Raw genomic sequence first — 26,555 nt, 5'->3', positions numbered from 1 at the left:
TTTAAAAGCTACTAGTGGTTTCCATCCATGGTAGTAGAAATATTACTTTACCTTTATAATAGTTTGAAAAATTCACCTGATAGGCAGACATAAAGCAATTGTAAACTTAATAAGGCTGGAGAAGATATTAAAGGCACACTTCACCTGCATGTAAATTTTCAGATGGAATGTATTCCTAGTCAATCCACCTGGGTTGGCCAAGAAGACTGTTTTTAGACTGGAGTACAGAAAATGTTCCCATTCTGTCTAATACCACTACACATTTGATCTGGACTCCAGGGTGAGAAGATAAGCAAGGATTCTTTTCTGAAGGGAGACTGGTTGATTATGTTGACCACCTGGGGGGTACAGAAAGAGTTGGACAGCAGAGGACACTTCTCTGAAGAACATGAAGAACATTCCATTCAAAGATTCCTGTCCCTTTCATTTAAACCCAGGCTTTCAGCAAAGTTCATTAACATTTGGTTTTGTTCTACATTGAAGAATTAAGTGTTTGGCTGGTGTTTATGTGGAGAGAGAGGGTCAAGAGAAGTCAGTGCAGCAACATATTGAAGAAATTTTAAGACATGATACCAATAAGTGGCTAAATAGAATGAAAGCAAATATTAAAGAGAAGGAAAATTGGCAAAATTAAAAGTAAATTACTAGTTTTTTCTTGAGAATTCCCAGAAATTTGTTATTTAGGACAGTATTGAGAAGAAAAATGACTTAAAGCTCTCAGGATAGAGGTGCTGATATATGTTACTGTGATAATAAAGACAAGGTGGCTAGCTTGAGGATTGTGAAATCTTATTCTAGTTTTCTAAACAGTTCCTGATTATAAATAAATAATTTTCTGAAAAGATGCTAATAATTTAGAATTCATGACACATTTTTTCAATTAAATTTATTGAATTTTTCAGTTTAAAGTAGTCCAAAAATCATGTTTAACTCATAATGTATTTGTTTCTAATGTTTAAAAATGACTCTAACACTTTAAAAAATGTCTTTACCATATTATGTTTCCCAATTCTTATAGCATTTTCTGAAGTAGAGACTATTAATGCTATTCATTTTGCAGATAAGGTAATGGGCATATATAGCAGTGTTTGAACATGATCAATGCCACACAGTTAACAAAAAATTTTCATAAAGGATATGAACCCAACCATCCCTCCTAAATAAAACCAGATTCTACAACTTAGACACTTAAACATTGTCCACTGTATAGTGTACCAATGTTATCATTATTATTATTGAACCAAATAGCTGTACGGAGATGTTTGGGTGTTATATGAGAGTGTGAGAGTCTAAGAGAGGCAGAGACACAGGGAAAGACAGAGAGAGAAACACAAACTGCAGTTCCAATTCAGGCATATGAACTCAACAACAGTAGGAGCATCACCTCCTGCACACTTACCTGGTAGTGACAGTGATGTCTCGTAACTCTAAAATAAATGGTTATTACTCCATTTATCTAAGATAGACACCACTAGTAGATGGGGGCATTCCTGTAATAGAAGTCATTGAATTGAGGACCAGAAAGCTCAAAAAGCTGAAGACAGGTTGCTAGTGTGGTGTCCAGAATGCGCTAAATGATCAAAGAGTTAATTGAACAAGGGAAGAAGTGAATGGGAAATCCCTGGGGCAGGGTGAGGTGTTCCTGCAATCATTCTTCATATAGAAAAGCTAGATCAGTGTAGTTTTTTATTCACCTAAGAGTAATAATACATGAAACCCTGTAAGTGGATCTGTGCTACAAAAGGATTCAGAGTGTAAAGAGACTACAATTGGCATGGGCAGGAGAAGAAGAACCCGCAAAAGAAACACAGAAAGGAGAAGAAAACTATTAGTATAAATAAAAGGAGATATTATCATAGATGTCACAGATTTTAGTGATTTTTGAAGGAGCTACTTGTTTATTCTGTTTGTTGAATTGATATAAAGGAAACCTGTTTTATGTTATCTCTAAAAAGTACTGTCATTACTGATTATTTTAACTACATATGTAGGATTTATAATAGATTCTTCTGGGCATGCGCAAAAAATACCAGCAGAGATGTTCTGCAGGCAAATTTTGAAGAAATCTGAATATTTTCAGTGTATTAATTTTGTTTTGCTTGTGCTTGACTAACTTCCAGATTAAATATTAGCAAAAGTTGACATTCTCTCTAGTTTTCATAAAATCTGCAGAAAACACAAACATGAATTGAAGCATGTTTTAAAAATCCTCAGTCTTTTAATAAAGCTAATAGGGTCAAATGAGTAACATTATTTTAAAGCTTAAAATGAGTTTTTGATTGAATAAAGATAGTGATCGACAAAAAAATACTAATGAAGACAAGCTTCAATAATTTGGTATATCCACATGTCTCTGCTAACGTTTACTCTGTAATAAATAAATGCAGAGTCTATGAATTATTTTATCCAGAGTCTGATTTCACATTCACAGAACACTAACTTTTAGAACTGCAGTGAAACAACCCTTCCTGTCTCTTTTCTGTTGTACATTTTCTCTTGAATAATCTTATAAGAGATTTGTTCATATTGCTAAAACAACAAAGGAAAGCTGATCTTCCATGTTTCTTAGGAAAATGAATTTTCTTTCTGTAATAATTTGGCTTTTGAAAATCATTCATAAATTACATTATTGATAATACCATAATTTAAACTGGAGTAAGGACTCTTGCTATTAAAAGAAGTCAAACAGTGGATTATTTTTCAGAGTAAATAACTTTTCTTGAGGATTTATTCATTCTCTAAGTTTCTTGTGTGTGTGTGTGTGTTTGCAATATACACAGAGAAATCAAGACATAGATAGATGATATGCATTCTAGATCTCTTTCTTTGTGGAATTTATATATCATTGGCTGTAATATTAAATTTCTATATCCCTTTGTATTATGGAAAGCATAGACGTCACAATCTTAGAAAAATTATTGTAAGGGCCTGACACTTATGAAGCTAATAGAAACAAAAGGAGCCTGTGTAACGTGGAGTCATTTTGAAATCACACGTGTCAAAACACTTAGGTAAATTGCTTCAAATAAAGGAATGTCAAAAGTATCAGTGACTCGAATATTGGTCATTAGAACTGCACGTCCCTTCAACCTTGAAGTGGGGAATCTGCAGGAGACTTCCTTTGGTCAATGAAATGTGCATGGATCTGATGGGTGTCACACCTGCGCAGAAACATTTAACAGCAGTGGAGCGCAATCATCCGTTCCTGTCTTCTGCTATCCTGACAAACCCATAGGAGCATATTGATTTGGCGATGTAACAAGGAGCCACGCTATGGAGTGCAGCGGCCCATGGGAGTCATTCAGACACACAGGGCTTATGTGATAGCAAAAAATAAACACTTGTTGTATTAGAAGAAAGATCAGCAAACTTTTTCTGCAGAAAGTTAGATTCCAAAACAGCTCATTCTGATCTGTTCAATGAACAGGACTTTCATAGGGTCTACAGAAAACACAAATATGAATTAAGCATGTTTCTCAAAATTTCTAAACTTTTCAATGAAAGTAACAGAAGTAGCCCCTTCATAAATCACTAAAATGTATGACTTCCAAGATTACAACTTCTTTTGGCATTTTTTACTGTCCATCTTCTCTTTTGTTGTTTTTTCTCCCATCAAGCATTCTCTATTTCCACTCATTCTGTCCATTCTCTCAGGAAAGCAGTATATAAACAAATGGGTGAGGATGGTTTCTTGCAAAACATTTACAAAACGGGAGGGAGTCTTGATTTGAGCAGTTTTCAAGGTGCTGGGATTTATGGGTCGATTCCTGCTGGAACATGTCTTAAAATAATCTAATAAAAATATTATTTATACTTTATCATTAGTTACTTATTTTATAGGAGAGGGAAAAGTCATGGTGTTATGTGGTAACATTGTCCCCTTCCTGAGAGGGATAAGCACAACCCTTTTCCCAAGATAATAGTTTTCATCATCCATGATTTATAGATACCAATCAGAGTCCAAACTAATTTTTTAAATAAGCATAATTGACAAATAATTAATGTATAATAAAATAAGTCTTTAATGTGTGCAATTCAGTGGCTTTTAGTATTTTCAGAGTTATGAAACTATCACCACTACAGAATTTTGGGATGTTTTGATTATCCTCAAGAAAATCTTTTACTCATTAACAGTCATTTCTCATCTCCACCCCTACTCCAGGATCTTTAAGCCCACTGCTGTGGTTTTTTCCAGTAAATTTGCCTCTATTTGACATTTCTTATGAATGGAATCATGTAATGTTACAGTTTTTGAGGAGTGGCTTCATCCACTTTAGCATAATGGTTTTAAGATTATATGTTGTAGCAAGTACCAGTACTTCATTCCTTATTGTTGCTGAATAATATTATATGATATGGCTATATATCATTTTAGATTTAAATAGTATTATTTTTAATACATGCCAATTGTTCAAGTTAATTTATTTCTGTACCTTCATATGCCGTACTTTGATCATGTCTATTAACCCTTCATTTACCCTTATCTTCTTCCCTGCCCACGGGCACACTTTCTAGTCCCTAGTTAATTCCTCATTTACTTTAAATTGTCTTCTTTTTTTCATAGTTTCATTATATAAAAGAGAATATGTGATACTTCTGTTACAGTGTATGGCTTATTTCGCTTAACATGATGTACTCCAGTTTCATCCATGTTCCTGTAAATGACGATCCCATTTTTCATTATGGCTGAATAATAATACTCCCTTGTGTACTACCATATTTTCTTCACCTATTCATCTACTGATGAACATGTAAGCTGATTACATATCTTAGCTATTGTGAATAGTGCTACAATAAATCATACTACTAAGTACAATTTTTATATTGATATCATTTCCTTAAATATTCAGGGTAGGATATCTGGATTAAACAGGATTTCTACTCTTAGTTTTTAAAGGAACTTATGTACTGTTTCCCATATTGGCTCTGTTAATTTATTTCTTCACCAACATTTTATACATGTAAACAATTCCATATCCTTGACAGGATTTGTAATTTATCAATAATAGCCATTCTAACTGGGGTGAGACTATTATCTATTTACAGTTTTGATTCACATTTCCCTGATGCCTACTGGTATTGACCATTTTTTCATATATTTATTGATCATTTGTATTTCTTTATTAAAGTATCTATTTAGATCATTTTCCCATTTTTTGTTTTTTTTAATATTTTTCATTGGTTGTTCAAAACATTACAAACCTCTTGACATATCATATTTCATACACTAGATTCAAGTGGGTTATGAACTCCCATTTTTACCCCAAATACAGATTGCAGAATCACATCGGTTACACATCCACATTTTTACATAATGCCATACTAGTAACTGTTGTATTCTGCTACCTTTCCTATCCTCTACTATACCCCCTCCCCTCCCCTCCCATCTTCTCTCTCTACCCCATCTACTGTAATTCATTTCTCTCCTTATTTTTGGTTGGATTATTTGTTTTTTGATGTTGTTGAAATTTGAGGGCTCTTTGTATATGCTGGACATTAACTCTGTCAGATGAATGGCTTGCATATATTTTTTTTCCATTCTGTAGATTCTTTCTTCACAATTTTGATTGTATTCTTTGATGTGAAGAGCTTTATAGTTTGATACAATCTTGTTTGCCCAATTTCTGCTTCTATTTCTTGCAATATCTTAAAATGTTTTCCTTACATTTTCCTCCAGTAGTTTCAGAGTTTGGGGTTTTACATTAAGGTCCCCATTTTGTTTACTTATTAATTAGTTGAGGGATGTTTATGTTGTTTTCAATACTATGGGTAAAGATTCTATAAACTTTCATTACATGTTTTTGTGTTAAAAATTATTTCATTCCTCTTTAGTAAGTACATAGAAGTGGAGATCCTCAGAAACCATAGTAGCCCTATATTTTGCAGAACTGCCAAACTTCACCAAAGTGGCCAAATGACTTCACATTTGTGTCAGTAATACATGAGATTTCAAGTTTTTTGGTATCATGATCACTTGTCTATTTTTTCTATTGTAGTCATTGTAATGGGATCGTTGCTCTATTTCATTGTGATTTTGACTTGCATTTCCTAATAACTAATGATGTTGAACATCTTTTTGTGAACTTCAAAAGATATTTGATTTTTTTTTGGATAAATATCAATTTAAGTCAATTAACCACTTTTATTTCCTTCTCTTTTTACTTTCTTGATGGCATTCTTGAATGCAAAAATTTTTAATTTTTTATAAAGTCTAATTTATTTATTATCTTATCTGTTGCCTATACTTTTAGTATCATATCTAAGAATCATTTGCCAAACCCAAGATGATAAATGAGTTACTTATGTGTTGTCTCTGAAAACTGTTTAACAGTTTTGGCTCTTACATGTAGGTTTTTGTTATTAATTTTGAAGTAATTTTTATTTATGGTGTATGTTTAGGTTACAATTTAATACTTTTGTGCCATGACACACGACTAAACTAGTCAGGGTCACTCCAGGTAAACCTAGGCTGGCACACAATAATGACACACAGAAAGAGAAATACATTTTTCTTTGGGTTCTGAGACAGCCCCTCTGATCAGCTCCCACAAAGGAGGCAAGCAGGCAATAAGAAAGAGAGCACACCTCAAACCCAGGTTTTATTGGGGGACGCTGTTCCATGGAACATTCTATCCCAAAAAGGACCAAAGCTTAGGATTACAAAGAAGCCAGAAGGCAGCCCACTTCAATCAGGTAATACTCACTCCCTTTTTATCCGAATGGAGTTAAGGTCCACTTGCATTACAGGGTGCAATACCAGTCCAGTACCTCTTTACTCAGGATTTAAAGGTTTGTGCATAGTTCTTGTTCAGGGCGACCACCAACACATTTGAAAGGGGATATCCAGTTGTTAGGGGGAAAAAATCCATCCTCTTTGAATATCCCTTCAATTGTAAAAATATCAGATGACCATAGACAAATGAATTTATTTCTCAACTCCCAGGTTTATTTACTTGATTGACATGCCTGTTCTCCATTACTGCAGCTTTACAGTAAGGTTTTAAATCATTGGGTGTGAATCTTCCAACATCGCTCCTCTTTTTCAATGTTTTTGGATATCCTAGGCCAATTATCATTCCATATGAATGTTAGAATTGACATCAATTTTTTCAAAAGAAGCCAGATTCTAATAGGGATTGGATTCAATGTAAAGATCAACGTGGGAAATATTTTTATATTAACAACATCAATTCTTTCAATCAATTGTGTTATTTAATTTATTTCAATAATATTTTGTAGTTTTGCACATTTTTCACTTCTTTTGTTACATTTATTCCAAATTATTTCATTATTTTGATTATATTATAAAAGGGAAATTCTTTTAATACCATTTTTATATGCCATTTTAGCAATTGCTATTTTATAGAGATATATTTGGGTTTTGTACATTGATCCTATACTGCAACCTTCTTGTTCTAATAGATTTTTAGTGATTCCTTATCATTTTCATATATAATATATCATCTGTGAAGAGATATATTTTACTTCTTCTTCCTTCCTAATCTCTATACCTTTTCTTTTTATTTCTTGAAAATTGCTCTGGCTAGGATCACTAAGATAATTTTGAGTAGAAGTGGCAAATGCAGACATCCTTGACCTGCTCTTGATCTTACAGAAAAGCATCCAGTCTTTAATCATTAAGCTTGATGTTAGCTAAAGGTTTTTCATAGAACCCTTCATCAGATGGGGAAGTTCCCTTCTATTCCTGCTTTGTCAATTTCTTTTAGAGTGAAGTAGCTGTGGGCCTTCTCAATTGCTTCTTCTGTATCTATTGAGATTGCTTGTGCAGTTTTTGTCTTAGATTCTGCTTATATGAATAGGATAAAACATGTTTTTTTCGGATGTTTTCAGAAGAAATTGTAAAAGAACGGTATTAATTCTTCTTTACATGTTTGATAGAATTCACCATTGAAGTTTTTCAGATGTGGGCTTTTTACTGAGAGATGCTTATAAATTATTAATTCATTTTTTTACTTGATTCCAGCCTATAGAGATTTAAAAAAATTTCTTGTTCAGACACTCCTGGTACTTGGTGTCTTTCTATGAATCTTTCTTTTCATTCAGATTATTTATTTTTTTTCCATATAATTACTTATTAACTACCTTATATTTTCTTTATTTCTCAAGAGTACTGAGCTCCCCTCTTTCATTTCTAAACTTAGTAATTTATAGTTTCTCCCCTTTAATCATCCTCAATCTATATTAAGTTCTGTCAATTTTGTTGATCCCTTTAAAGAATAAACTTTATGTTTTGAGTGTTTTTTTCTACTTTATATGTGTTCTGCATATTAACTTATCTAGTTTTTGTTATTTCATTCCTCCTACTTTTGGGGGGCTGCCCCTTTACATAAAGGAGTAATTCCCCAATGTGAAGAGTGCACCAGACCTCCCAGTGCAATCAAGATAAGGCTAAACACATTTTTGCCTAGATTCTTTCTATCATCTATTCTGCTTTCCCCAATCACTTTCTCTTTTTCTATTCTTAAGGTAAAACTTGAGAGTTTTAGTCTTTGAGATTTTCCTTTTGAAATTCCCTCTGATCTCTGCTTCTGTACTCCCCATAGACTCTGGCATATTGTGATTTTTGTTTCATTCACCTCAAAATGTTTTCTAATTTTTGTGATTTAGTCTGTTGACCCATTGGTTATTTGGGAGTATATCACTTAATTTCCTCACATTTCTGAATTTCCACATTTTACTCCTTTTATTAAAAGAGGGCATATTTTGTATGAGTTTAGAGAAAAATATTTTGGAGAGCATATTTATTTCAATTATTTCAAATGTTTTATGCTAGCTTTAGTGCCTAACAAAAAGTTTATCCTGTAGAACATGCCATGTGCACTTGATAGGAAAAAATGTTTAAACTCTGTAAAAGGTACACTTTAGATTCAAGGACACAAATAGTTTGAAAGTAAAAAAGAAAGTAATAGACCGCGTGATCACTAAAAGGAAGTTGAAGTGGTCACACTGATATAAGATAAAATAAACTTTAAAACAAAAATTTTACTAGAGAGAAAAGAAGTTATTCTATAATTATTATATAAATCTTTAAGAATGCATAAAATTAGAAACCTTTGAATGCAAAGAAAGTAAAATATGGTAAGAAAAATGAATTTAAGCTACTGCTGTTGTTAATGGGAGAGACTTTCACAATTTAGACTTAGCAAACCGTGACACATGTTCATCAATTACATTAGCAATGATAGTATCTTTCATGTTATGTCAATAGTACTAGCAACTTGTGTCGTTGTGAGATGGAAGAATTTTGATAATTATTTTAAACTTCACTGACTGCAAAAACGAAAGGTTAAACCTTGAAGGTTAAGTCTTAAAGCTTTTTAGAAAATTTCATCCACTTTGAATTCAGCTATGAAAACCTGTATTATATTTCCCTGCTAAGGGACAAATGCACATATTCAGTAGTTAATGTAAAATTCCAATCATATTATTCATAACTTAAGGAGGACTGAGGCACGTGTGAACTGATATTTCAAATTCTGGGCACCGTTAGTTTAGTAGACACTTTGGGCACTCACCAGCACCGGAGCTGCATCCCAGATCTGCTGTGGGCTGAATGCTTTAGGTTCACAGCTGCTCCTTTTCCTTAGAACTGTCATTTGCTTAACAGGAGCCACTTTGCATTGTAGAGTACAAATCCTCTTCCCCATCCTTGTTCTGTTAAGTCGGTAGTCAATGACTGGCCATGACAGACAAGGATCCTTGACAAGGATGGCTGCCCCTTTGCATCAAGGAGTAATTTCCCAATGTGATCAGTGTACCAGACCTCCCAGTGCAATCAAGATAAGGCTAAACACATTTTTGTCTAGATTCTTTCTATCATCCATTCTGCTTTCCCCAGTCGCTTTCTCCTAAAGAACACCCTCAGTTACATGCTCTTGAATTCTCTCTCATCAATTTGTAGAATCATATAAAATTATGAATTTTGAAAGTGAATCATAGATGTTATAATTACACCTATTCCATAAATGTGTAAGCTAAGATATAGAGAAATTAATTAGTTTGCCTTCCATTGCAAAAATTGTAAGTGACAGAGTCAGGACTAAAAGCTTGGCAGTGTGACTCCAGCGCACATCTCCTAACCTCCGTGCCACAACACTGTTCATTTCTTTCTAGGATCCAAAAATTCATATCTGTGGTTGGAGGTGGTAGAAGAGCTCTCATTTTTTGAGTGCTTATGATGTCTTACTCTGTACTAGTGGTACTCTTATTGTTCTCATTTTAAACTGAAGAAAACAATCAGAATCCAAATCCCATGGTATATCCAGTGATTCATGTGATTTACAAGAAAAACCTCAAAACACTGAATTTGCAAACTTCCATTACATAAAATATACCTCTAAATCTTTTTTTCATTATGATACTGAATTGAGCTAGAAAAGCAAACAGAGGACAAATAACACAGTGTTGAGACACAGAGGTTAGGAGACATGCTCTGGAGTCACACTGCCAAACTTTCAATCCCAACTCTTGTCACTTACAAATTTGGGAATGGAAGGCAAGCTAATTAGCTTCTCCATACCTTAATTTTCCTATTTATAGAATAGGGGTAATTATAACATTACACTTTGATTTATTTTCAAAAATTATAATTTTGAATATATGATTCTACAGATTGATGAGTTAATGTAGAAATGACACAAAACTGATATAGTTGCGGGAATAAAAGGCAGATTTTTTTTTTTTTTTACTAAAAGGAAAATAAAAATAACACCTCTGGTAATTGGTAAGTTCCTCCATCATAAATTCTCCATCTTAATAGCCATTTTGCATGTTATTAGATTTATTTGCTATAAAATACCAAAAGCTATAGAATTTTCTGTTTCTATGAAACCATTTTTATGTACAAAGTAATACGGAGGCTTTGCACTTCCACTCATCAAGTTAACTAGAACAAGCAACTCTTTTCTTTTTCCTTCCTGAATACCTATAGAAAGATCTGAAACCAAAACAGTTGTTTAAAAAAAGTGGTTTTGTTTATAGGAAATCAATGCCCCCAAAGCCTTAGTAATAAGTGAAATCAGATTCCATGTTAAATGAGAGATACAAAACATGACTGCACCAAAGAGATAAGATCATCAACATATCAACATTTAGTTTCCATTAGTGCTGATCAAACTATTTCAGTAATTATGGAATAATCTAGCTTTCTTCAGGAAAAAATTTCTTACACAACATTGCTCCTTTAGCTGTCTTAACATCTTGAGAGCAAAACATTACATCTTCTCCAAACTTCACACAGAACTAAACTCTCTGTATCCAAATGGATATAAAGTGTGTAATAATACTAAAACTTCAGGTCAGGAAGTCCCTAGGATCACTATCTTCCTGAATTTATTGTCTTGAAAATTAATTTTATTCAATATGAGTCTCAGAAACTGATGGATTCTGAAACCAAGACAATGTTTCTATAATTAAATATATAATAAAATAACTGAATAATTGTTCACCACAATAATTAGTAATAAGGTACTTAGTAATTGTACTTCACTGGGCCATGGTGTTACAGATACAGCAGGCATTGGTTGAGAATTTCCTAAAAGCATGGCACATCCTAGGTACTGGTACAGTGGAAGACAAAGGACCTTGTCTTTTCAAGCTTGTAACCTTAGTATAAATTTACATAAAACTATGTCATCCAAAAGAATAATAACAGTTCACGATGATTTCTATGAAGAAAATGAACTATATGTTTTAGAGAATAATTGGAAGGTTTGGGCAGTTCTGGAGACTGTTTTAAACAATTAAAGATTCCCTACATACCTCAGGCCCTGGATTCACACTTCAATGTTCAACATCACCAAAAAATAAAATAAAGGGAAGAATTGAGGTTTTTAGAGTAAAAGTAAGCCAGACAGGAAGAATTGGGGAAATTTTCCAGGCATGAAGAAGAACAGTTACTAGGATCTGATGGGGAAAAACCCGGAGTGTTCAAGAACATGACAAATATTCATTGCTCCAGAAACACAGAGAGAAAGGAAGTAGCAGAATAGGAAACCAAAGAGAGGGAGACATGGTTCAGCTCATGCTTCTTCATGTAATCTGACAAGTAAATTTAATTTTAATAAAAGAGCAACTGGCAGCTATTGAAGTTTAGAGAGTGATATGATATAATTAAAAAATAAATTTGAAAAATGGTTGTGTCTATAATGGAAGAAAAATGAAGAATAAAATCAGAGAGACAGTCAGAAACTGGCAAAAAAAATCTAGGCAAGAGATGATGGTGGCTTGGAAAGTCAGTGGTAGTGTTAGAGACAAGAAACTGATGCAGAATATTTGTGGAGTTAAATTGAAAATTTTCTTGATGCTTGGACTATGGTTAGAAATATAATATAAACATAGAAATTAACTAGATATTTTGACTTCAGAATTAATGGTAGTGAAGCCACCTCTGAAAGGGGAAAGGCTAGAGAAGTGGAGAAATGGAAAGAAAGCAATCGAGAGATTCATTTGTTCAGACTGTTTCTGAGAAGGTTCCATCTGACATCCAAGAAATGGTACCACATAGTCATTTGGACATTGAAATTTACATATCTGGACATAGTACCATACTGAAGATAGACATTTGGGATATGTCAGCATATATGGGTCAATTTTCAAGTCTTGACATTGGGCAAGATCATCTAAACAAGGATTGCAGGTCTGGAAAAGAAGATTGAGAGAGTGTGTCAAGAGTGATTGACTTTGAAAGCTGCTTAGATTTTGAGAAAAAAGGATGTGGAGGGGTCCATGAAAACTAGGGAGTTTGGGTGCTCCCTGGCAGAAAGAGATTCAGAGGAATATAAAGATGAAACACAAGAAACAGTGGATTTGAAACAAATAGAAATTGAAATAGATGCAAATCAATGTAAATAATGAATTTGAACAATATTTCACTTTCTTCTTTTAAAGTGATGACACTTTTTATTAACTCTATAAATAAAGGTAAAAATATTTTGAAAATCAAAATTACAAATCAATCTCATGACATTAGTGCATAGTAGTTTGTAAATATTAATAAGTTATTAATATTAATTTATTTAGATGATTCACAAAATCAAACATTTAGCTCTTCAAAATAATATCAATAACAATGTGCTATTCTGTGAAATAAAGCAACCAAGTCTTATAAAATAAAATTGAGTTAGATAAAAAATGAATTCAGATTACAACAGATATAGGAAAAAAATAAATATATGAAACAAATTAGTTATGAAAAGACCTATTTTAATTCTCAATGTTAAAAAGATACAAAGAGACAATTTCTAACAGAAATTGAGCAAAATTAATGTACCATACAGAGATTATTCATAATGTTATGGCACAAAATAACTCCAAAATTGCAAATATTCAAGCAATAAGATTTTCTTGCTCACATTACACAAAATAACTTCAAGCAAAAAGAGATTTATTTATTTGTTAAATTAAAGATCTATTAGGTTCCTCTGTGTATCCTCTCCATTCAGCGTACCAACTCTTAATACTTCCATCAAGCAGAAATATCTGCATGTTTGTTGTCACTCATTGGTCAAAGCAAGTCACATAGCTAATTATATATGCTTACATGTTTTTCCATTGCATACGTCTGAGTAAATGGAGCAATATTTAGAAACTGATCCACAGGAAAGTCTTGCTCTTACTTGATGCAGAGAAATGTTTGCGACTGAAGCAGGCTGTACAGAGATGGAACTTTTTCTTTTAAGATGAGAAATACTGAATATGTGTTTTATGCTGATAACAATGACAGAGGACAGACACAGACAGGATTTATGGAGAAAGTATTAGAAATTAGGGAAGAGAAATACTTTCCAGAAGAAGAGAGACAATGGAAGCATGAGGGATAGTAAGATTTGGAAAAACAGGGTAACTTCTTTCATGGGAACAAGAAGGCACACAGAAATTGGATAGAGATGCAAGTGTCCTACAGATTTGACTAATGGGGGATGAGAAAGTCCTCCTTTGGTATCTGGGTGTCATGAAAGCTAAAATGAGGGAATCTTGACAAGGAAGCTGTATTTAATGGAGCACACTGGGGTCAGAGAATAATGTAATAATGGTGATAAAATGATAACAAGAAATGTTAGTGGTCCAGCTAACTGTGGAATACTTATAACTGGCATTATTACTTATTCTTCAGTATTTTTCAAAAGGGATAACTAAAGATAACATTAAAGGAATAGCTAGAAATATTTCAAGGACATTTAGATATTTATATGAAGATGATAGTTTCCTTTTAAAGAGTCTAAAATTATTATTTGTTTTGATACATTGACTCAATCTCTTTTCTTTGCTTGAGAAACCCTTTATTTTTAAATATATCCATAAAGCCCACTATTTAAAACCTTTAAATTCAGATATATTTACTATCCTGAATCCTATATTATATTTTTCTTTCTTGAAGACTTAAAAAATTTCCAAAATAATATTTTACCCATGTTTAGATCTATTATAGTTAATGCAATCAGATAACATTTTTGGTTGTATATTTTTGTGAAATATTTTCACACATGCAGAAAATACTAAAATATACATGCAAAATTTGATGAGTATTGTAACAGGAAAACATATACCCAACTCTAAGGCAGGAAAAAAATAAAGTATCGCCAACCCCATCAAAGCTCCCAATTATCCTTACCCGGTATCAACATCTAGAGGTAACCTGATTTTATCTTCATAGCTTTATCTTTAATGGTGTATCTTTAAAAACTATGGTTTCTTTTTACATATTTTGAACTTTATATGAATAGGCTCATAAAGCATATATAGCTTTGTTTATGAATTCTTTTGTTCAAAGCTATTTTTTAACACACCATCCATGATGTTGTTATATATCTAGTTTTAACTCATTTTCATAGCTATATTGTATTCTAACTTGAAAATAAATCATATTTAACCATTCTATCACACTATAGGACATATCTAATTTGGAAATTTTGCAGGAAAGATATGAATATTCTTATACATGTATTCTGGTGAAATTAGCATTCATTTCTGGTAGTGTATAAAATGAGTAAAGCTACTAATATCTGTAACTTCAGTAATTAATCTCAGGCAGATTTCATTGTAATTCACTTATGTTCCACCAATATTTTTTAATGGAAATCCCACAATTCAACACTTGAAATCTTGCCAACACTTGGTAGTATCTAATTTTTTTCATTTTATGAAACTTTTATGGGGTGGATATTCATATTTCATTTTTTTTAAAAAAGTTATGTCCTTAATTACTACTGAAAGGGAGTGGGTAGTTACTGGTATATAATGGGTGAAGATGGAAAATATTTTACAAAATACAGGACAGACACCATAAAAAAATATCTGATCTGACATATAAATAGTGTTAAAATTTCAAAACTTCAACCTAGCAAACACCCTAGGCTTTCTGAAATATTATAAGGTGTATATGTGGATAACATTGTGTTCAAAGAGAATAAAACAATAGGAATTTTAGAAATAATTTAATTAAGTCTCTCATTAGATACTTATGGAAATGTGATGTTTAAAATGATTATTTTCCCACCTAGATATCATTTTCCTGCTTTTAAAAAATGCATTACGTTTCAAGAGATATCCTAGCATCTTATGTTAACATAGTCCAACTTAACTGATAGAAGTTTCAGAAAATTTTAGGTGCCTGTCTGTAAACCGGCTACCTAGGAGGTGGAGGCCGGAGAATCACAAGTTCCAGCTCAGCTCTAGCAATTTATACAGACCCTATCTCAAATGGGGGGTGGAGTTGTTTTAGAAAAAATGGATTGATTGTTTTCTACCTAAAAAATTCTCATTGGAAATAAAAATTAAATACTTAGTTCATTTTCCATAAATGTTGCCTTATCATTATGAAAATGAACCATAACATCCTTTTTGGTTTTTATTCACCAAATTTAGAGTGAAGTATAATAGGTAGGCTAAAATATGTTCTGAGCTTTATTTGATGACTACATAAAACTTTCTTCCCCAATTTTAAGTCAACCCTTTGTTCATTTTCAGTATTCTCAAAAGGATTTCAAAATTTATTTTGAAATACTGACCACACAACTAGTATATAAACTCTGTTCGTGTTTATTAGAAATAAGTAGAATAGTCATATAAAATATCTTTCCTTCAAATAGTCTCACATAATTATTAGTAACCTAAAATACAAATCTTTTCTGGATGAATTTCCTCATCCTTCAATGAATTTTAGGAATTTTAGAAGTTTTTTTCTTCTGGAAGTTCTATCTGCCATAATGGTTTTCAGGTAGCAATTGAATCCCATTAAAACTCAGATTGGAACTGTAGGCTCCTACTTGACCCTGAATAAAACACATACTTCCACAGCTGACCTTGTTTCTGGAAACTTTTCAGGAAAGCCAGACTGAATCATGAGCTCCTGAACCATTTTAAAGATGCCCCTGGGTCTTGATATTTCAGGGAAACATTTTATATATTTCTAAGTCCTTTAAGTGACATTTTGCAAAGAGGAGAAAGCAATGTTCCCTCCAAAATATTTTCTTAATGGCCAAATCAAGATTTAATATTCTTGAAATGCGAGAACCTGTATTTGCTTCATATTTCCAAATCACACTGGCCCTGAATGCAGAAATGTGCTTGAAAATGTTTATCTTGTTTAAATTTATACTTACTACAACCCACCCTAAGGGTTTGTTTATTTTAATCAGTGTGATCAGTAGCCCTCTCTCGCTGCCGGCCCGGGAGAGCAGCTTGCAGTTATTACTTCCACTACTGAGATCTGACACTGTATATCGTCTAAATGGGACAGATGGAGCTTGTCGAAGGTTGTGTTTCATCAGCCTTATCGTTGGCAAGCCTCCTATAGACATCAGGGTAAGGCAGACTCTGATGTCTGATCTGTTATTTATAAAAAATGGTTTAATATTAAATTACAAAATGCTATTAACACGATTATGGGAGAGAAATTAAAAGCACCAGATTTAGTAACAGAAATTGTTTTGACAACATAAAACCATCATCATCCACTTTTTTCATGCATCATCACCTCACAAGGAAAAAATATGAGCATGAGACCTTTGATCCTATTAAGAAACGAAGCATTTGTGAAGGTACCATGAAAGTGTTTCTCTTTTTTCTTTGTATATTTTGCCCCAGCTCTTTCTTGGAAGACCAAATTAAGCTGGAAAATAATGACTTCCCTGCACATGAGACAACTTTCAGTAAGTGGATTCACCAGTTCTTAAGTATTAAATCTCTTTGGGTGATGAAGAACTAGAGGTGATTAGTGACAATGGTCATAAAGTCCCATAGAAATGTTTTATTAAATCTAATTTTCTACTCCTAATTTTTTTCATGGAAAGATATGTTTTCAACTTCATCATGAAGACTAAAAGGCAAGAAGAATTTTCTGACAAAGTGAAAATAAAGTTGTACAAAACAATGTCTTCTGGTGTGGAGAGGATATAAAAGCTAACTTTAGACCTCTGAAGGTTCCTCATGGTTTTGCACTGAAGATACTGTCTATAAGAAGGCATTCCGTACATCATACGTCCTCACTCCCAGTTTATTATTTTTGCAATTGCATACACTTCTTCATTTTCAAAAACCCATATTATTAATATGCTTCATTACTCCTTTTGACAGGCAACTCAAATTCTGGATAGCAAACAGCTGGTGTTTTTCAAGTACATATATTTTGTCTACCTAAAGAGAAATACATTCCTTTTATGCAAATACTCTATTTCATTCTGTGCATTTTCCTCTATGGCATTAATCAGAGGCACAATGATAGTCATTCAATAAATATTTTTAAAACCAGAGAAAACTTAATGATTGTATTGATTAAGAACTGAAGCAGGGCTTGGGATATAGCTCAGTTGGTAGAGTGCTTGCTCTGCATGCACAAGGCACTGAGTTCGATCCTCAACACCACATAAAAAAGTAAATAAAATAAAGGTTTATTTAAAAAAAAGAACTGAAGCAAATATGAAAAACATGTATATATTTTGTAGAATTTAGTGTTATTAGATAAAATGAAAAATTAAGATACAAAAAAGCCCATATTTTTGCATAGATCTTCTTCTGTTACAATTATATTGAAAAGCAAAAGCAAAAGTTCAGTAAAGAAGGCGAGGCTGAAATAATAAATAAAAAATATGAAAAATACTAAGGTAATGATACACACATACACACACACACACACATACTTAAGCACAAAAGTGGTATAAAGGATGCATTGATGACTTCTTCCAGATGGATCACAGAGGAAATATCCATTATTGATCTGCAGGCATGGATAGAAACTAAACCACTCTATGGAAGAATGAATCCAAGTGTAATAGAAATTTCTGACTCTACATGCAATACTATGTAATAAGACAGAGAATGCATTAATGGTTGCTGGAAATCAATACAATTTTTTAAGAACCAATATAAACTGAGCCCAGAAAAGTGTAGAGAATTAAAATAAATGTTGAAGTAGAAAGTAGAAATGCCTTACAGCATTCCTTAAGGAATAAGAAGCTTGTGTACAAATGAGGTTAATTGTGACCAGTGTTCCTAAAGTGAAGCAAGGTACTCCTCAAGAATATTACAGCTTATCCAATAACCTAACTCCAGTAAGTTTACATCTATTTTCAGTAATCACAAGTTGCCAAATACAACCATTATGCACTTATTTTGTTATGTGTTTTGGATGATATAGAAACCATCATTTTACACAGAATCAATAGTTGCTATATCTTATATAAATACCTTACTAAAATACATATCTACAGTATATGTTGAATTCACTAAGCAATAATCTACTGGAAATCTAAATTCAAACAGATAAAATAATTTATCAGTATACTAATATCTGTTGAAAGAGTTATCTCTAGTGTGAAGTCACATCACACAAGAACAACTTTGAGAAATATTTATTCAATAAAGGAGAACTTAAGAACCTTAAATTTGGATCCATTTTTAAACAAACATGGTTGAGTTCATGGGAAAAACAATGAATCAGCAATAGTTATATATATATATATATATATATATATATAAAGATTTATTGGCATAATCTCCTATGGTACATCTGGTGCCTTTAGATAGCTAATAGAACCAATTTACCAGGAATGACATATCAAAGCCTTAAGAGAAAATGACTCCTGCCAGATGCCACCTATAATCACTTTCTGCTGGTTCTAATATCCATCTCACTCTGGATGGCCTCAATCCATTCTGGCAGACACAACACAGAGAACAATGTCAGTAGACATTAGAAATGAATGGGAAGTGTAAATGAAAATACTGCCATGGAATAGGTCACATTGCAAACTCAATACACAGAGGTTTAAAAACAGTAACAACTTGGTTCCATTTCATTTAAATGTCAACAAAAGTGTTTAAAGTATTTCATAGTAAAAATGACTTTTATAATAAGAAACTTTTCAATACCACAAGTAGGCTTAGATTTGGGGGCCTGTTGATTTAGGAAGATACCTAGTCTTAGCCATTTAGTGCTCTTTCATTATTACAAGAAGTAGCTGTTATTGGATTCTGTACTTACTAAGCATCTACCACTTCAATAGTACATTTAAGGGATACAATGATGAAATCATGTATATTTCCTGACTCCATGGAGATTGACACAATTTAGTAGAAATGTACTCACAGAAATGGGAAAGAAGTATGCACTAATCACAAGGACCATCTGTCTGGAGAAAGCTAAAGTTGTATACAACTATGCCTTGGATTTATTCTAAATGCTTGTGTTTTTTTCAGTTTTGCATCACCATGTCCAAAAGACCCTGCAAGAGCATTTTAAAGGAGGAAAATGTATTTTGACTGACGGTTTTAGAGTTTTAGTTTGTGACTGGCTGGCTCCTATGCAGAAGCATCTTGGTAGAATCTTGGTAGAAAAACACGGAGGAGAGAGTTGCTCAGTTAATGGCTGCCATACAGCAGAAAGAAAGAGTGAAGAGCCAGGCACATCCTCAGTGATCTACTACTACCAGTCATATCCCACCTGTCCACATTTATCACCCATTTTTTCATTCTAATTCTTAGTCTATCAAATGTATTAATATGCTGATGAGATTACATTCCTGAAATCTTTTCATTGCTATATTATCTAAACATTGCTACATTACCTAATAATGAGGTTTTGGGGGACATTATAGATTAAATCCTATTGTTAGAATTTCAATTTTTTAAATGCTCTAATTTCTGTATCTTATTTCTATTTTCTTAACATGTTTTGAAAAAAAAAAGTCTTAAAATACCTTCATCAGCAATGAGTATTGTTCATCAAAATTAAAAGAACTATAAATTCCAGGCCTTTGAGATATATTTGACTGTATTGTCTTAATCATACTGTCTTTGCTTTCCTCCAGATACTGTTTCTCATGTTTATTCTTTGACAACTACCCTGATAAAATCATTAGAGTATAAACTTCCAAGTGTAATATTTTGAAGGAGTTTATGAAGGAAAATGTAATTCAATCCCAAAGGAAAAAAAACTTATATTTATGGCAAAGGCTCTTTTATCTTTTTCATACCTTATTCATTCATCCGTCCCAATTGTATCAGTGTGTACTGAAAGGTTAACTCATGGGACAAGAAGAGAATTCGTCCCTGTGTTTTTCACCATCTAGCTCACATTTAACATTCATGGACACCAACTGGTCTACCTCAATAAACTTCAATGGAATAAAGACATCATGTATACTCCACTGGGCTAAATATTATTCTCTTTGGATTAGGTTGCAACCGTGCTGGGACCTGTTGAATTGATGGGATGTTTGTTTCTTGACAGCGGAAATCTCAAGTTGCACATTGTTTTGCCTTAAAATAAAGATTTATTAGAGAGTAGCAAAAGATTCTATTATAAGGAGGGCAATCAAAGAGCTTGGTAGTTCTCAAAATGACTAATTTGTAGAATGATAATGACTCAATTTTTCTTTCTCATGTGAGTTTGGAAGCAGACTATTTTTTGTAGTACTAACAGTCTTTCAGAGTTATACATCTCAATTTGTTGCCTTACAGTCCCTTCTCACAATACCCTTCTGCTGCCTGTGATAAGGATCAGAAAAATATATGTACTACCCTATTCTCACCAAGATTAATCTACTTATTTTATTATTATTTTAATTTTGGAGCCACTCTCCTTTACAATCACCCAGCATCTACCAATAATTAGGTGATCATCCTATATTCCAAACCTTTAATCTCTGAAGGAATGGGTGTAAAATTCCAAAGTGCAACATAATCCCCAAGCCCAATAAGTCTTTCACTGCAAATTATGGGAAAGAGTGGAAATCAGACATGCAACTTACTGCCCTTGTAGAGGAACTGAGGATAAGTATTATAAGATCATAATCCCCTGCAGCTGGGACACTGCTATTAATAATCATGCTCATAATCTGACAATATTTCTAGAATCTAATAATTCATATTTCAAAATGGTTCTAAATAACACAGTGCTTTGCCAAGGCCACTTTAGAAAAAGAAGAGATTCTGACTTTGCTATAAAGTCATTTTAAGAGTACAATAAAATTTTCAAAACTTAAAAAATCACTATGGAATGAGGGTCTTTATCATGTTTATATTATTTAACTCTATCACATGTGTGCCTATTAGTAATTTATACTCTTCTATTTTCACATTAGATTTAAGCAAACACAAATATTACCTCACCTAGCAGTTTGACGTGAATGCACTATATGATGACATAGGAGAGCAAGCTTATGGGAGAATCAGAAAAGTCTGACTATTTCCTGTTCTTTCATTTATCAGGTCTAGAAACGTAAATCATCATCCCTTAACACTTCACTTTCTTTATCCATGGGCTGCTTTAATAATTCCAGCTTGAGATGGTGTTAGGTGATGACTAAATAAGAGAATATATATTACATCCTTAAGTCTGTGTCTAAGTGGATTCACAAAATAGGAGAGAGAGAGAGAGAGAGAGAGAGAGAGAGAGAGGATGTACTTGTACATAGGTCAGGGGCAGCACTTTGGTGAAAAAAAAATACTTTCTTTTTCAACTTCAAGAAAGAAATTAATACAGTTGGTCTTCAACTTAATAATTCTATATATTGTATAACTTGGCTAATACATTAGTTTTCTAATGATACTATAGGAAATTATAACAAATAGTGGCTTAAGCATACAAATGTGTTCTGTATTACAATTCTGTAGGTTAGAAGTCAAAGATTCCTCTCACTGGGTTCAAATTAAAGTATTAAGAGAACAACATTCCTTTCTGGAGGCTCCTCAGGAGAATCCGGGTTTTTTTTGTTGTTGTTGTTTGTTTGTTTGTTACCTTCTCCATCTTCCAGAGGCCTTCACACTTTTGCTCCTGGGTCTTTCCTCAATTTTCAAAAGAGGACACCTGTATTCTATGTTCACCATTCTTCCCTTAATATTTCTCCCTTTTAAAGAAGACAGTGTATCAACTGAGAAAAGATTTTTACTTTTAGGGATTCATGATTTGACTGGACTCACCCAAATAATACAGGATAAACCCTCCATCTTTTTTTTTTTTTTACCCAAATCAGATCCAAATCCCCATGTTTCTTTTGCCTTTTAAGGTAACATATTTACCCAAGTTCCATGGATTAGGATGTGGAAATTTGGGGAAGGGGAATTATTCTACCAACATAGTCCTGTATCTGTTATTTGAATGAATTTCAGAATATATGTCTCTGTGGAAATAGCGTGATATATGCTAGCTATGCCTGCAAATTAACTTTTAAAAATCTATTTAGGTCATAATGTACCTCAGACATAAAAATGCACTAAGTGAACAAGTAAGCAAAATGTAATGCTAAAAGATATTTGCAGAACTTATTTCAAATGACTTGTACAAAATTAAAAACTCTAAATATATGGAACAAGGAGCTAAGGCATATAAAACTGTCATTCTTATCTAGTACATAATCCATTCTTATCTATTGCAAGTCTTCCAGTGACTCCAGTGGGTCAGGAAAACATGGTTTCATTCTATCCCCTTATTTTATGACAATATCTTCCCTACCATCCCTTCCAACTTAAGCCCATAATATAAACTCAGTTCATTTACACAGTTTATGTACTTAAAATTCTCTCTGAGTTGACATATAAGGATCAAAAAGAAAATTCAAGATTCAAAATGCTTCTGAGCATTTCTCTTTCTTTGCTCTCTACTCAACTTGCCCTCAATGTCTCAGGAAACACAGACCTTTCCCACGGAAAAGTTAAACATCACTCCCTAGGGTAGGTGAGCTTTTTAAAGCATTAGACGTACATAGAGAATAGAAGGAACCCAGAATGTTGAAGACTAGTGTTGGCCATGAGCTACCTAGCTTCAAAGATGATTTCTGGATGATAAATTTTGCATTAAAAATGTGATCATAAATCTGGTATTAATTTAGAAATAATAGACTATATCTGTATCTTTTTTATAGACAAGTTAAACAAATGTAGTCCACATTTCCCCAGAATTTATTGGCATAGAAATATGGTAGGAACACCTCAATAATAAGTCCAACCTTTCCTTGCTCATTTTCTATATCAAGTATCAAAGGACCTCTCTCTAGACCCCTGTCCTTAAGACTTGCTGGGTTCTTCAAGTTCTGTATCACAGATGCTGATCCAAAGCCCTCTACATTCTGAAATCATCAGTCAGGAGGACAGTGTTAACTGGTTCCGGTTGTCTCTACTACCCTGAAGCAGGGCAAAGGTACCTTAATACTGTCTCAAGCACTGAGCCAAGCCACTTTCTAGCAGACTCTGGTGTGTCTCTTTAACACACACTCAAATTCCTGGTCCCTACTGTTGTTGTTGCTATTGCTTCAACAGACCCCTAATTTCCTGAAGCAGCCCTGTTTTAGATATATTTTTTCATGGCTGTGATCAAAAGACTTGACAAGAACAACTTAAAGTTGTTTTGGCTCATGGTTTCATAGATCTAGTCCATGGTCGGCTGACTTTGGGCCAAAGGTAAAGCAGAACAGGTGAGACAGAATATCTAGCAGAAGAAGGTGGAAAGGAAGGCAGCTCTGGACATGACAGCCAGGAGCAGAGAGAGCTTCCTTCACCCAAGACAAAAATATAAACACCGAAAGCACCCCCAGTGACCGACTTCCTCCACCCACAACCTACCTGACTACAGTTACCATTCAGTTAATCCATGTCCATGGATTAATTCACTGATTAGGCGTGTCTCTCATAAATCTAATCATTTCACCTCTAAATATTCTTACATTTTCTCACACATGAGCTTTTGGGAGACACTTCATATCTAAACTGTAATACCCTATAATCTCTAGTTCAGAGAAGTCTTGCTGCATCCTTAAAAAATGGGGGAGGGGAGTTTGTTTCTGCCCCATATTAATTTACACATCGTCACCCAGCACAGGGCTTCTTATGACACAAACAACTCAGGATTCACTAAAGAAAAGGTCTTTCAGCTTCTATTTATAACAGTAGTTTTCATATGGCTGGAATCTAAGCAATGACCTCTCCATTGAACTCCCTGTTGTCCCCGATGTATGTAAACCCCTCTTTAAAATGTCTTCATATGGGTTTCATGCCTGGAAATGTCCAGACATGTTTGAATATGGTGGAAATAGCCTACCCTAGAGCCAAAACTTCCACTACACAAAGGACATATTAGAAAAATAATGATAAAGAATATGCTGGAAGTATTTCCTGGCTTTATTGGAAATGGCAATGTTGCACCATTAGATAACAAAAGCATTATCATATTTGGGAAGATAATGATACTTTTGGTGGTGATAAGAGTTGTTACTGTTTATCACCAACTGGATTCTCATTCTGCTGGGACTTGTGGTCACTATAATAATTTGGGTAATTTGGACAACAAAAACTCTTCAAGCAGTGTTATTACATTCTGATGCTTTTTACAAGCTATAATGTGATCTTCTCTCTAGTTGGCTGCATTACATATACATATTCTAAACAATATTTTTCTACTAACAATATGAAAAACACATACTTTGTAGGACCTTAGGAATCAAATATAAAAAAACGTATTATGCCATTCCTCGAGTAGCTCATGATTTTGTTAGAAACTAAAATCATAAAGCATACTAAATTATTCTACTTTAAAGATGCTTATCTTTAGCTATAATTGACAAATAGAAACTGAAAGAGGTTTTACAAATATGTTGTTAGATTAACAAAACAGGCTTTTTCAAATCTATGATATGGTGAAATATTCTTTTTCATAAAGAAGTAAAGCCAAAAGAATCAGATTAAGGTAACCAGAAACTTATTTGAGACCCTGGAAGGCAAGTGCAGACCTATGTACAAGTTCAAGTGGGTCTCCAAGCGCAGGGCTATATATGAGTGCAGGCATGCATACAAGTACTTGGATTTGCTAAAGGATAATGCTGTGTAGTAAAAAAATAAAATAAAATAACTTTATCCAAACAGCAGCCTAGAATTTGCATTAGGCTATTGGAGGTGAAATGTCCTGCAAGAGAGCATCTCTGTTTGCCTAGATGCTTCTGTCAATGGGTAGTCTTCAGTGAGACTTCTGATAGGACTTTGAAATACACCAATCAGTTATGGATTCCTCTAGAGGGTTCCAAACCTCCAGAAGGGGATAGAAACTAGAGATTAGCCACATGCTATATGACTGTCTATACCCCAATATAAACTTTGGACACAAAATCTTGAACTTCCCTAGTTTAAGATACTCTTTGAATATCGTCACAACTTGTGGCCAGAAGCCATGAGCTAATGCTGTCCAAGAATCCACAGCAAGAACAAAAGAAGTGAGAAAAGGCCCAGTGGCCCGCGGAGGGGCAGAGCTTCCAATCACTCCTGCAAGGTAGGCGGGCCTGCGACCCACCTGCAGAAGAGGAGCAACGGCATGCTGAGAGGCAGAGCCGCCCCCTCCCCCTGCGCCAGCAAGGTAGACAGAACTGTGACCACCCACAGAACTGGCCCAGCGGCCTGCTGAGGGGCAGGGCCGCCCCCCACCCCCCGCGCCTTCCAGGTAGGCGGAACTGTGACCAACAACAGAAAAGGCCCAGTGGCCTGCGGAGGGGCAGAGCTTCCAATCACTCCTGCAAGGTAGGCGGGCATGCAACCCACCTTCAGAAGAGGAGCAGCGGCATGCTGAGAGGCAGAGCCGCCCCCTCCCCCTGTGCCGGCAAGGTAGACGGAACTGTGACCACCCACAGAACAGGCCAGACCTGCAACCGACAGACAGAACAGGCCCAGTGGCCTGAGGAAGGGTAGAGCAGCCCCCCCCGCGCCTGCAAGGTAGGCGGACCTGCGACCCACCGGCAGAACAGCCCCAGAGGCCTGCAGAGGGGAAGTGCCGCTGCCTGCGCCTGCAAAGTAGGCAGAACTGCGACCACCGACAGAACAAGCCTAGCGGCCCGCAGAGGGACAGAGCCGCCGCCCGCGCCTGCAAGGTAGGCGAACCTGCTACCGACAGGCAGAACAGGCCCAGTGGCCTGCCGGCGTGGTAGGCACATTGCCCCAATTGGAGGAGGGGCAGAGCCGCCACCCGCGCCTACGAGGGAGACTTTGCAACTATACAAGACCAATATAAATATATAGGGGGAAAATTCAATAGCACAACAGTTTCACCAAGTAGAAAC

This window comes from Marmota marmota, unplaced genomic scaffold (genome assembly GCF_001458135.2).
Source record: "Marmota marmota marmota unplaced genomic scaffold, marMar, whole genome shotgun sequence".
Taxonomy (NCBI): Eukaryota; Metazoa; Chordata; class Mammalia; order Rodentia; family Sciuridae; genus Marmota; species Marmota marmota.
Note: the sequence above shows the minus strand (reverse complement) of the source record.